Genomic DNA, 12,387 nt, shown 5'->3' with positions numbered 1-12,387 from the left:
GGGAAAGGTTATCAGTTAAATGACAAAAGGAGTCAAAAGACAGATTCAATAGGAGGGAGAAGAAAAAACCAAGCCAGAGAGAAAATCGGCCCACGGTGGAGCACTGTTTACATGTGTGAAGCTGGGGCAGATCCCCAAGTGTCTCGGGTTCCAGTCTAGGTGTCAGAACAGGAGGCGGCCAGGGGGGAACGTGGTCCCGGACAGCAGGACTCAGGCTCGGAACCCTGCTCGCACACTCGCCAGTGAGCCTGCCCAGCGCCGTGGGGCCCGAGCAGGGGGAGAGCAACAGGGTGGGGCGCCAGCAGCCGGGTGCCCCCAACGATGGGATCATCACGACCTGCAGGGAAATGAAGGGTCCTCTCCATTCTACAGGCTGTCGGGCTGAGGCTCAGAGGTGGGGTAACAGCCCAAGGCCAACAGATGATGCTGGAGCAGCCAGAAGCCCACCCCAGACGCTCCTTAAAGGAAAATTCAACTCATTTTACCCAACAAGTCTACGCTTAGCTAGATCCCCAAAGTAACTGAATGCAGAGAGTCAAACAGAGACTTGTGCGCCACGGTCACAGCGGCACCATTCACAACAGGCAAAGGTGGGACCAGCCCAAGTGTCCCTCAACGGGAGATGGAGCAACAAAACGCGGTGTACACGTACAGGGAAGGCTGTCCAGCCTTAAAAGGGGAGGAAACGCTCACGACTGCTACAACATGGAGAAGCCTTGAAAACCTTATGCCCAGTGAAGTAAGCCAGACACAAAAGGACAAGTATTGTACGATTCCACTCGCAGGAAGTACCTGGAAGTACCATGGGGACAGAGGTAGGACGGTGGCTGCCGGGGCTGGCGACGGGGCTAGGGAGCTAGTGCTTCATGGGGACAGAGTCTCAGTTTGAGGTGACGGAAAGTTTTGGAAATAGAGGTGATGGCGGCACAACATGGTGGCTATATTTAATGTTATTTAATCACACACTGAAAATGGTCATAATGGTAAATTTTATGTCACGCATGTATGTTATGTATATTTTACCCCAATAAAAAAAACAATAGGAAAGTTTGTATGGCTGCCATAAATGGAAAACAGTGACAAGCCACAAGGGGACGGCGACCATCAAAAACAAATGAAACGCTGCTGCTCCGCCTGGGCCTTCTGCAAGCTGCCTGCCCTGGGCACACGGCGCGGTGGGCAGTGTCCAGAGCCAGCACCTCGGCCCCTCGCCCTGGGGTGGTCAGGGTGAGCCAGCACTGAGAAGGGAAGGGCTGGGCCAGCGGGCATTGCAGGTCACCTGACACCATTCCCCTGCACTGGCGTGGGTGACCCACCTCGGGGGGCACTGCTCCCCTCCACCGCCGTCCGGCTCCCCACAGACCCATGGGCACGGGAGGCCATCCTGGGGACTGAAGCCGTCCTCCCCCCACGACAGTCCCTCCTCCAACCCCAGCTGAGGAGGGCCCAGGACACAGGTGGGTGAGGCTAGAGAGGGGCAAGGTGCCTGGGCACGGAGGAGCTGGGAGCCCGGGGAAGGGGGCGGTACCAACAACCTCTGCCAGGAAGGCAGCCGGAGCAGAGAGGGGCTGCTGGCAACCTACCCTGCTCTACAGTCAAAACGTACAAGGATGTTTGGAAACAGTCAATTAGATGTGATTCTGTGGAATAGTAATACCAAAGGTCGGGGTGGAACGCATTAGCTATGCATTCCAAATACCTGATCCCAGGGCCTGGTCTGCCAGGCAGATACTTTCCCCATCCAGTACAAAGGGTCAACAACAGCAAGGCTGCCAAACTCTTGCCTGGGGCCCACGTGGCAGCTCGCCAGGAACCCAAGAGCTGCACCTGATTGGCATAAGGCAAAGTCAAATGGAGCCCCTTTCATCTAGCCCACAAGAGAGGGGCCCTGAGGCTGCCTGCAGGCCTCACCCCCCCACGCCCACACCTCACACCACTCTGCTCCGAGCACCCTCGCTCCTCCCCTCCCCCTGGCTAAGCGGGAGCCAGTCGCCCAGTGCGGCCAGCGCCCAGCGCCCGCCCCCCAACCTGGGTTCCGTTCTCCCTCCTTCGCACCCCTGCCACCTCCCTGACCCAGGGCCCTGCATGCCGGCCTCTCCCTCCACCCCGCGGTCGCGGTGAGCTCTGTAACCCACTGATCTTCACGTCCCGGCTCACAACCCCACAAGGGGCCTGCAGCCCCCAGAACAAAGTCTACATGTCTTGGCCCAAGACGCAAAGCCCTCCGTGACCTGCTTCCCACCTGCTTTAGCTGCTGCTCACACCTGTGACCTGATCACACAGTCGCTGAGGGGCCCAAACCCACCCAACCCTTCACGCTCCTGAGCCCCTGCACAGATAGTGCCCTTCTCCTGGAACTCCCAATCTCTCATTTGCCACCAGGCAGACTCCAGCTCATCCGTCAGGACCCCACATAAGGTCACCTCCTCTGGGGAGCCTTCCTTCACTCTCCTGCCTCTCAACCCCTATGGCGCTTCTCTTGGTCCCTGACTATAGTACATGTATCTCATATTCGCCACATCTGCTTACACGCCCACCCCCTATCCTCCAACACAACGAACAGCGGGTCCCTTTATCTTCCAGGGCACTTCTCAGGGTCTCAGCCTTCAGAATGCCCTGCTCCCGGCAGGTGTGAAATGCATATTTGTTAAAAAAAAAAAAAATGACATCCACCCTTCACCACGCAGGCCCACTCACTAAGGTACTGATGAAGAATCTTTCCTCACAAGCAACAGAAACTAACTTTAAGCAAAAAGGAGGATTTACAAGAAGTATCCTGGGTACCTCACAGCAGCTCTGGGGACCTCGGTAGCTTTCTCTCTCTACTGTTTGCATCCAATGCCGATTCCGGGACTCACGGGTCCCTGCCTCTTTCCCTGAGACTCAAGTCCCTAGAGGAGAACATCTGTTTAGGTATCTCCCCCTGGACCAGTTAAGTATGGATGGGGTTGGGGGTGGCCAGGGTCACAAAGCTCAGACACGGTCCCTGGGCGCCCACACCTGCAGAGCAGAGTGTTTGGAGATGGGGGACTCGTGGGCTGTCAACCTTCCAGCTGGTGCCTACAACAACTCCCATTTATGTTGAAGCCTGCATTCTGAAAGTAACGGCATTATCACACTGACCCAGCGGCAGTGTGGACGCCCTGCTCACGGGTTGCAGAGTGCGCCATGGAGATCACCTAGTGAGACAGACAAGAGAGGGAAGTGTAATGGTGTCTGCGGAGCTGAAAAAACAGTACCCTCCCCAAGGGTCAACAGCAAGCTAATATTATTATCAAGTCCCTAAAACTCTGGGGGTGAATGTGTTTCAGAATTCAGAACTTTTAAAAAAGTAATTTAGAATAAGGACATATAGATCAATGGAATAGAACTGAGCTGCAGGAACAGACTCTCACATTTCCACTCAATTGATTTTTTGGTTTTTTTTGTTGTTTTTTCTTTTTTGCGGTACGCGGGCCCCTCACTGTTGTGGCCTCTCCCGTTGCGGAGCGCAGGCTCTGGACGCGCAGACTCAGCGGCCATGGCTCACGGGCCCAGCTGCTCCACGGCATGTGGGGTCTTCCCGGACCGGGGCACGAACCCGTGTCCCCTGCATCGGCAGGAGGACTCTCAACCACTGCGCCACCAGGGAAGCCCCACTCAATTGATTTTTGACAAGAGTGCCAACACAATTCTTTGGGGGAAAGAACAGTCTTTCCAACAAATGTTACTGGAACAACTGGATATCCGCAATGCAAAAGGATGAATCTGGACCCCTACCTCACACCATACACAAAAATTAACTCCAATCGATGAAAGACCTAAATATAAGAGCTAAAACGGTAAAACTCTTAGATGAAAACAGGCATACTTCTTCATAACCTGGGATTAGGCAAGGGTTTCTTAGCATAAGCAACAAAAGAAAAATAAGTTGGACTGCATCAAAATTAAAAACTTTCACACAACACTGTAAATCAACTATACTCCAATAAAAATTTTTTTAAAAAATTGAAAACTTTCGTGTTTCAAAGAACACCATCAAGGGCTTCCCTGGTGGCACAGTGGTTGAGAGTCCACCTGCTGATGCGGGGGACACGGGTTCGTGCCCCGGTCCGGGAAGATCCCACATGCTGCGGCGCGGCTGGGCCCGTGAGCCATGGCCGCTGAGCCTGCGCGTCCAGAGCCTGTGCTCCGCAACGGGAGGAGGCCACAACAGTGAGGGGCCCGCGTACCGCAAAAACAAAAACAAAAACAAAGAACACCATCAAGAAAGTGAAAAGACAATATAATGGGAGAAAATATTTGCAAATCATATATGTGATAAGGGATTATCTAGAATACAGTAGAAGTTCTTATAACTCAACAATAAAAAGATAAATAACCCAGTTTTAAAATGAGCGAAGAGCTGAACAGACATTTCTCCAAAGAAGGTACATTAATGGCCATGTGAAAGGATGCCCCACATCACTAGCCATCAGGGAAACACAAATCAAAACTGCAATGAGATATCACATCACACACACCAGAACAGATACAATCAAAAAGACAGACAGCAACAAGTGCTGGCAGGGCAGTGAAGGCAGCAGACTCTCCGACATCGCTGGTGGGAAGCAAAGCAGTGCAGCTGCTGTGGAAAACAGGCTGGCAGTTCCTCAAAAAGCAGACACAGACCTACCCTCTGACCCACCAATTCCAACCCTAGGTATAAACCTAAGAGAAAGAAAACATCCGTCCACACTGAGACTTGAACACAAATGTCCACGGCAGGATTGTTCACAGTAGTCAAAAAGTGAAAACAACCCAAATGTCCTTCAACTGATTAATAAACAAAATGTGACCTATCCATACTACGGAATATTATTTGGCCACAAAAAGGAATGAAGTAAGACTCCTGTGGAAGGTGGACAACCCTTAAAAACATGATGCTCAGTGAAACAAGCCAGACACAAGAGGCCACATATTATCTATGACTCCACTTATACAGAATGTCCAGAATAGGCACATCTATGGACATAGAAGGTATATTAGCGGTTGCCTAGGGCGAAGGGAAGGGGGAGAGGCGGAGTGACTGCTCTTGGGGACAGGGTATCTTTCTGGGGTGATGAAATACTCTAAAATTGACTGTGCTGATGGTTACACAATTCTGTGAATACTAAAAGCCGTTAAATGGATACTTTAAATGGCTCAGTTGTATGGTATATGAATTGTATCTCAATAACGCTGTTATAAAAACAGTTTGGGTTTTTTTTTTTTTATTATTATTTTTTTTTGCGGTTACGCAGGCCTCTCACTGTTGTGGCCTCTCACGCCGCGAAGCACAGGCTCCGGATGCGCAGGCCCAGCGGCCATGGCCCGTGGGCCCAGCGGCTCTGCGGCATGTGGGATCCTCCCGGACCGGGGCACGAAGCCGCGTCCCCTGCATTGGCAGGCGGACTCCCAACCACCGTGCCACCAGGGAAGCCCATAAAAACAGTTTTACAAAAATATATACTTACTGTACAAAGGAATGTTCTATTATAAATTAACGTCATAGAAAGATGTCCACATTGTATCATTAAGCAAAAAGAAGTTACATGTGAAGTACTTCAATTATGAAATTATGAATAAATTTTAAAATATTACCCCTAAAAAGGGAATTCTATACATATAAAAATATACCACATGTTATGCAATGCATTAGCAGGAATGGGGCATTCCCTGTAAGTATTCACACTAAATGGGAAAACTGAAAAGTTTATAAATAAAAGTTTATAAAAAGTTATAAACAGCCTCAGTTAGTTCATATCAGGCTTACATCCAAACTCCCAAAAGAACACTTTCAATTTCTAGAGGTTTTGGAATTATGGATCAGATATGGGAGACCCGTATTTCTTACCGTGTCCAGGTAAGGTACAAAATACAGCCATTGCTGCTCACCCACGCCAAAGAGTTCACAATGCAACCAAGAATCTCACAGAGAGAGTGAGGCAGAGCAGACCGCAAACTTCCCAGTGTCCCCAAGAAATGTTGCTAACTTTAGAAATATGCAATGAGTTCAGTACAACTAACTCTGTAAAAGATAAGGAAAATAAATAGCTCATTCTAAACAGAATCCAACACTATGTCGTCACTAACAATAATATTAACAAAGATCAAGTAATAATACAGAAAAGATAACATTTTAAGTCAGAGCAAAATACAAAACTACAAAGATGGTTGTAAATAAATACACTGGCAAGTACAGGTGTGTGTTTATGTACTTAACCTATGCTTTAGAAACCTGGAAGAATATACAGACAATGGAATATTATTCAAGCCTTAAAAAGGAAGGAAGTTCTGATACACACTGCAACCTGGATGAACCCTGAGGACACTGTGCTCAGTGAAACGAGCCTGTCACAAAGGACAAACACTGTAGGGCTCTACTATGTGAGGTCCCTAGAGGAGTCAGAGTCACAGAGACACGCAGCACAGACAGCATGTCCGCGGAGCAGCAAGGCTGCCCCCGTGCCCCAGCACTCCGGCCCATCACTGCCAGGGGAACAAAGAACCGAAAGCAACTTCGTGTTGAGCCGCTCCGTGGACATCCGCAGAACTCCAGATTTCTCTCCAGTAGTCTTATGAATTGGCCAAATAAGAAGAAAGAGGAGCCAACACATTAACGCAGGACCTCCTGCCTGCCAGGCACCACGAGAAGATGAAGTGCTGCTACGCCGTTTTACAGACGTGGAAACAGGTGCAGGCAGATGGCTCATCCCGTTCCAGGTCACATTCCTTAGAAGCAGAACTCCAAGAGCTTTCCTCAGGAAGAGATGACCCTCTCTGGCGCGAACGTGCAAGAAAAGAGCTTCAGCTTCACCAGAAGCAGAATTCACTGAGTGGCGCATCATTCAGTGTGTACAGTCCACTCTGGCCACATCCACAGGAGGCCAGCACAGCCTAGTGGTCAAGACTGTGGGCTCTGGAGGGACAAGGTGGCATCAGAAGTCGACTCCACCACTATTAGATGACGGCCCTCAACAGGGGACCTCACTTAAGTCACTTAGCAGGATAGGACGGGGGGGTGGGGGGCGGGCGGGGGGTGGTCAGAGGATTTACGACAGTGTCAGACACGAGCTCAGTAAAGCTAACCGGCTACTGAAGGTGCGAGCTGGATCATTTACCCTATTTTCTCACAGCAACTCTCACCGGCAGGTACTAGGAGCACCACTTTTCCCTACGATAGATCTGAAGCTCAGAAAGGTTAAGTAGTAGCCTAAGGTCACTCAGCTAGTAGTACAACAGCAGAACCAGAATTCAAGCCTGGGTCGGTGGGATTGCAAAGAAGGTCGAGATTACAGAGCACACACAGAGGGTGGATGGAAAGAAAGGCCTCTTGCTCCTCCTTCTCTCGGGCAAGGCCACCGACCCGAGACACCACCCCTGCGAGGCGGGCTGGGACAGGCCAGGAGCCAGAGCAGAAGCCGGCAGCAGGCTTCTGCTGGCCTCTGTGGGCAAGGACGGCACTAACCCAGGAGAGGAGAGTGGGCAGGGGCATCTGCACAGGCCTGGAGGGACGTCACCAGGCAGGGCTGTCTCGGGATCCACCCTTTAACCTACGTGCACCAACGCAGCAGAGGAAACCACCAAGTCCACGCAGTACGGTGTGAAACAGCAGTGGTGTCCCCAGGGCAGCTCCCAGACACAACCGGCAATGAGGCGCCGGCTGGGGGACTGGAGGACGACAGACTGCCACTGTGCGTCTTCCAGCCCCGGGTGCGCTTCCCACCACGAGCATGTGGCATCTAAAGGAAAACAATACTTTTCATAAAAATTCTGTATCAGTCACTTTCCCGCTACACAGTTTGGGGTACCCTCTGAGTTACCTTTCCTTCACTTATTAAAAAGGAAAACACAAAACAAACTTTCCTCCCAGAAACTGTGGAGGGTTAGAGGAGACAACGCAGAGTAACAGGGACCCAAGCCTGCAGGTCTGTGACCCTCAGTTGCCGTCCACAGACTTAGTCCGGGGGCTTTCTCCCACTGAGGAAAGCCAACAACCCACAAAGGGGCCACATCTCAGTCCAAAGGTAAGGAAACCCAGCCTGCGGGTGAGGCGGAGCCCGCCCACCCCAGCTGCCGCCCTACGAGCCCACTCCTCCAGCAAGGGAGACCTTTCCGAGGAGAGACGCTTCCAACCGTTATCACAATCTCGCTGGCCACTGCCAAGTTCTACTTCCATTTTACACCAAGCCTCCTTTTTTTGTTTTGTTTTGTGTTTGTTTTTTTTTTCTTTTCCTAAATCTGAAATTACGATGGAGGCTGGCAGGAGGATCCCTTGAGAACTAAGGACTGTGGCTGAAAACACAAAAAAAGTGCTCAGAAAGCCCACCCGTTTGCCAAGCGCATGTGATCTGCTCGGAAGAATGTCGGCTGGGCCATGAGTCTTGATGGAGGACAGCGAACAAGCAGACAAACTCAGAATGCTCTCCACACACAGAAAGGACTTGGGAATGGGAACAATGACAGCCATTCTCCCAAGCATTTTATCCTTCATCTGCAGTAGAAAAGGGGCTGCACTGGATGGAAAAGGCCCCATAGGAAACCCTGGAGGCCCTTTGCCAGGGAACCGGGCCACACACCCACTCGCGCCCAGGCTGCGTCCCCGTGTCACCTGCCCAGAGGACGCGGTCTGTCGGCCACGTGTTCCAGGGTCGTGTCCTGAAATGCCCCCACACAGCCAGGGCCGCAAGCTTTTCAGGGGCGCTCAGGCCCTGGCAAAAGGAAGGATGACCTTCTTCCGAGTCAGGCGGTTCAAATCAAAGCTTCCGGAAGGAAAGGGTCTCCATAGAAAATACAGAAATAAAGGCCTTCACCACTCCATGAGCCATCATTTTCTTATTTTTCATTTTTAAGGCAAATGTGATTTTCAAAGACTAAAGCTTCCGGCTGTACCAAGTGTCCCTGCCCGCAGGAGTAAAGGAAATCCTTTTCAGTTTTGTCTGTTCACGCACTCAATCTGACGGGACAAAACAACTTCATGTGCTTGGATCACTTCAGTGAATGTTTTTTTCAACAAAGAAAATTAAGTTTTCTCCCAAACTATATGAGCAAAAAAAAAGAACATGAGGAGAGAACTCAGGGTTTCCTCTATGTTAAGCACAGTGCAGATGAAAGATCAACCTTCCTTTTCCTTAACGCAGTTATCCCATCTTGTGTGCTTTAGTGGTTAAAATCTGGCAGTTTGAGGTGGTCACTCTCAAACAGGAACCTCAAAGAACGGGTTTTATCTACCTCCTAAAAAGGATGGATCTTGGGGAAAGAAATGTTTTTTTTTTTTTGCCCTGATAAGACAGTAATCTCCTACCTTGCTGACTCAAATGTACTTGCATATTAATTGCTTCAGACCCCCAAATCCCTGCTGAACTGGCTAAACTGTGGGCCAAATTCAATAATCCAGCAACCTCCCATTCAATGCCTCACCAAGATAACTCTGCATGTTTAATTTAAAAGTACCGATCGCTTTCAAATGAAGTGCTAACGCCAGCCAGCCCTGCTGCCACAGTCCAAGGCTCTGACGGACACACCGTGAGTTGGAGAGTCCAGTCTGAGCGCTTCGGATGACGAGGTGAACTGCCTGCATCTCTTCCGAACGGTATCCGTTCGCCCAAATCAGCCCTTTAAAACACGCCCCTCTTGGTTAATTTCCCTGATACAGAGGCGGTGAGATCGAGCCTCAGATAGTCAAATATTATCTGCGCCGATTGTATCTGATTAGCAAGAAGTACTCAACCCTCCAGCCAATGTGAATGCCTAGCTACTCAGCTGAACTGACCTAAGGCACTTTTTCCTTTCTCTTCTGCAACTGTGTTCCATGTTTGACCCCTCAAATTTATTTTAAGTAGTTTTGCAAACAGCTTCCTCTCCCCCTTCCTCCCCCGTGCTGCCAGCATCTCACGTTTCTCGTGCACAGAACATGTTTTGTCCACCCTGGGAAGTGGCACTTAGGGAAACGGAGAAATCGCCTCAGTCAAGTCGGAATCAGAAATAGGTCCCATTCATTCAAGAGATTAAAACAGTATCAAGGGCTAATTTTCCTTTTACTAGAACAAGTCGGCATGAAAGCTGGGATTCCCAAGTGCTGGAATTCACGGCAACCTTTCTAGGCTGTGAAAACAGGTCTTACTCCCGGCCTCTCGGTGAAAACGCCCTAAAATGCATTCAAACTCCTGGCGTGGCTTCACATGCACTGAATCAAAGCGCATGACTGCATCTTTTCACACTGAAATCCAGACTTGTTCAATAATAGTGACCACGATATTTTTTACAGTAAAATAACAATTACAATAATAACAACAGGGATCTGGAGATTTAACAGAACAAGGCAGAGCTATCAGTGAGAAGTGGTTTTTGATCCGTGGTAAAGTAATAAGGTCCTGACAGCCGGCCAAGGAAAGGAACAGGAGGTCAGACTAACTCAGTTTGGGTTCTGGGCTTCTGGAATCACAAATGTTCCGTGGTAAAGATTCAATATGGACCCTGGAAGGTCACACAGTAAGCGAGCTTAATGGGAAAATACAATGTGCCACGTTGAACTTGGATCCTGTGCACTGCTTCTACCAATTCGTCGGCCCCCAAATGCACCTACCTCTAGAAAGTTTCACTTAGAAATATCACTATTAAACTAAGTTTGAGTCTGAATACAACAGAAGTAAACTTTGGTTCTGGCTTAGAAAATATTCACCCGACAGTTCGTCTGGAAGCTGCTGATTTCCCGTGAAGAATGATCTTCGGAAGCCGAATTTTTAGTGCTTCTCCTCGGCCCCCAAAATATAAGTTACTTATTGAAACCACTTCCAGTTTCACTTCATATGCTGAAAAATATCATGGGGAAAAAGTATTTAAATGTTTCACTTGTAGGAAAATAAGATGGTTTCCACACTTCAAATTTGCCCAAGAGACTCTCTTTTAAAACAACTAGAAAGTCTAGTCCCTCAATAACAAAGCCTCTGGTGCACGAGTTTCACTACGTCCCTGGTGACCCCGACGCTGCGTTCTTTGCTGTACTTGCACTGACTACAACACGCTGTTTTGCCGTGAGTTTTCCACACAGGCACCGACCCATCCCGAACCTGAAACCCGCCCAAGTGCCATGTGTCTGTATCAACAGCATCTTTGGAGACCCGGACACCGACCGTTTACACAAAGAACGTCTACACATTGTTCATGGTGTGACGCCTCCAAACAAGCCCTAAAGGTGCCACGTGCCACCTCCTGTCTGGAGTCCTCATTCACCTCCTCGCAAATCAACTTTCCTGTTTATAAAAACAAACTGGATCCTGCTTCTCGAAGACACATTTGACAAAAATGAGTATCTCTATATTGTAAGAAACCCCCTTGGTTTAAGCCATCTGCATGCGCCACAGCAAAATGAAAGCATGCAGGAGGGTCCCTAGAGTTTGCTGTAATGAGACTGGCTGGACGTGGATCTCTTTACCATCTCTAAACAGAGGTGTTTTCTGCTTGGCTAGAGAGGCAAAGCTTCCAAAAATTTCAGTCATGCAAATCTGGGGGAAACTAAAAATCAGCAAGACCTTTTAAAAACTCCCGTAAAGTTTTATTGTTAGTTTAGAAACTTTAAAATACATCATTATTATGTATTATATTTGATATATTTGGAAATATGCATGCCCCCCAAATAAACAGTAAATTCAGGGGGAAGAATTTTTTCCCCAATTTAAAGAAGGGCACCCCATCCAGTCTTTAGAAAAACTAACATTTTCTGAATTTTTCCCCGGGTCTATACACAGGCCAAGTTCAGGCTTCAAAAATATTAAGCTATGAAGGGCCCTCTTCTGTCCTGGTATTAAAATAAGGAGTTAACAAAAAAGAGCTTTCCAAAGCTTAGTCATGTAAACTCACCTATAAACCTCCCACGACACTGAATCGACGGTCCAGGACGTTCGTTTATACGACAGAAGGAACTAGTAGAGCGTTTCAGGGAAGCCCACGTTTACAACTGCAACATCGTGTCCCAGCAGAGACTGGGGGCCTTGTTGTCAGGAGGAAAGTAACGGTCACAACAGTTACACCAGTTTATTAAAAGCTCATCATGCACCAGATATATTTCTTCTAATCCTTAAGACGATTCTTTCCTATTTTGCAGACCGGGAAGTTCAGGCACCGGGAAGTTAGGGAATCTACCCAAGAACATACAGCTAACAGATGCTGAAGCCAGACTCAAATTCAGCTTCTCAGACTCTAAACTTCAAGGTTTTTAAGTTGTGCCATGTTTGCATTTATGCTGTTCTGTGGGTGCGTTTTTTTCCTGTAATACGGATGCATAAATCACTTCAAGAAAAGCTCTGTTCCTGCATCACATATTTTGGGCTCGCTTGCATTCAGCAGTGACTGGGCACCTCTCCGCCTCCAAACACAAAATAAGCCAAG

General features: G+C 48.8%; 1 protein-coding gene across 7 annotated transcripts in view; it reads right to left on the bottom strand.

Moving 5' to 3' along the window:
• Nucleotides 1-12,387, bottom strand: part of EEFSEC (eukaryotic elongation factor, selenocysteine-tRNA specific) — a 195,495-nt gene that overhangs the window by 164,038 nt on the left and 19,070 nt on the right. The gene's annotated exons all lie outside the window — the stretch shown is intronic.

The sequence above is a fragment of the Lagenorhynchus albirostris genome, chromosome 10 (genome assembly GCF_949774975.1).
Source record: "Lagenorhynchus albirostris chromosome 10, mLagAlb1.1, whole genome shotgun sequence".
Taxonomy (NCBI): domain Eukaryota; kingdom Metazoa; phylum Chordata; class Mammalia; order Artiodactyla; family Delphinidae; genus Lagenorhynchus; species Lagenorhynchus albirostris.
This window is presented reverse-complemented; position numbering and strand designations above follow the sequence as displayed.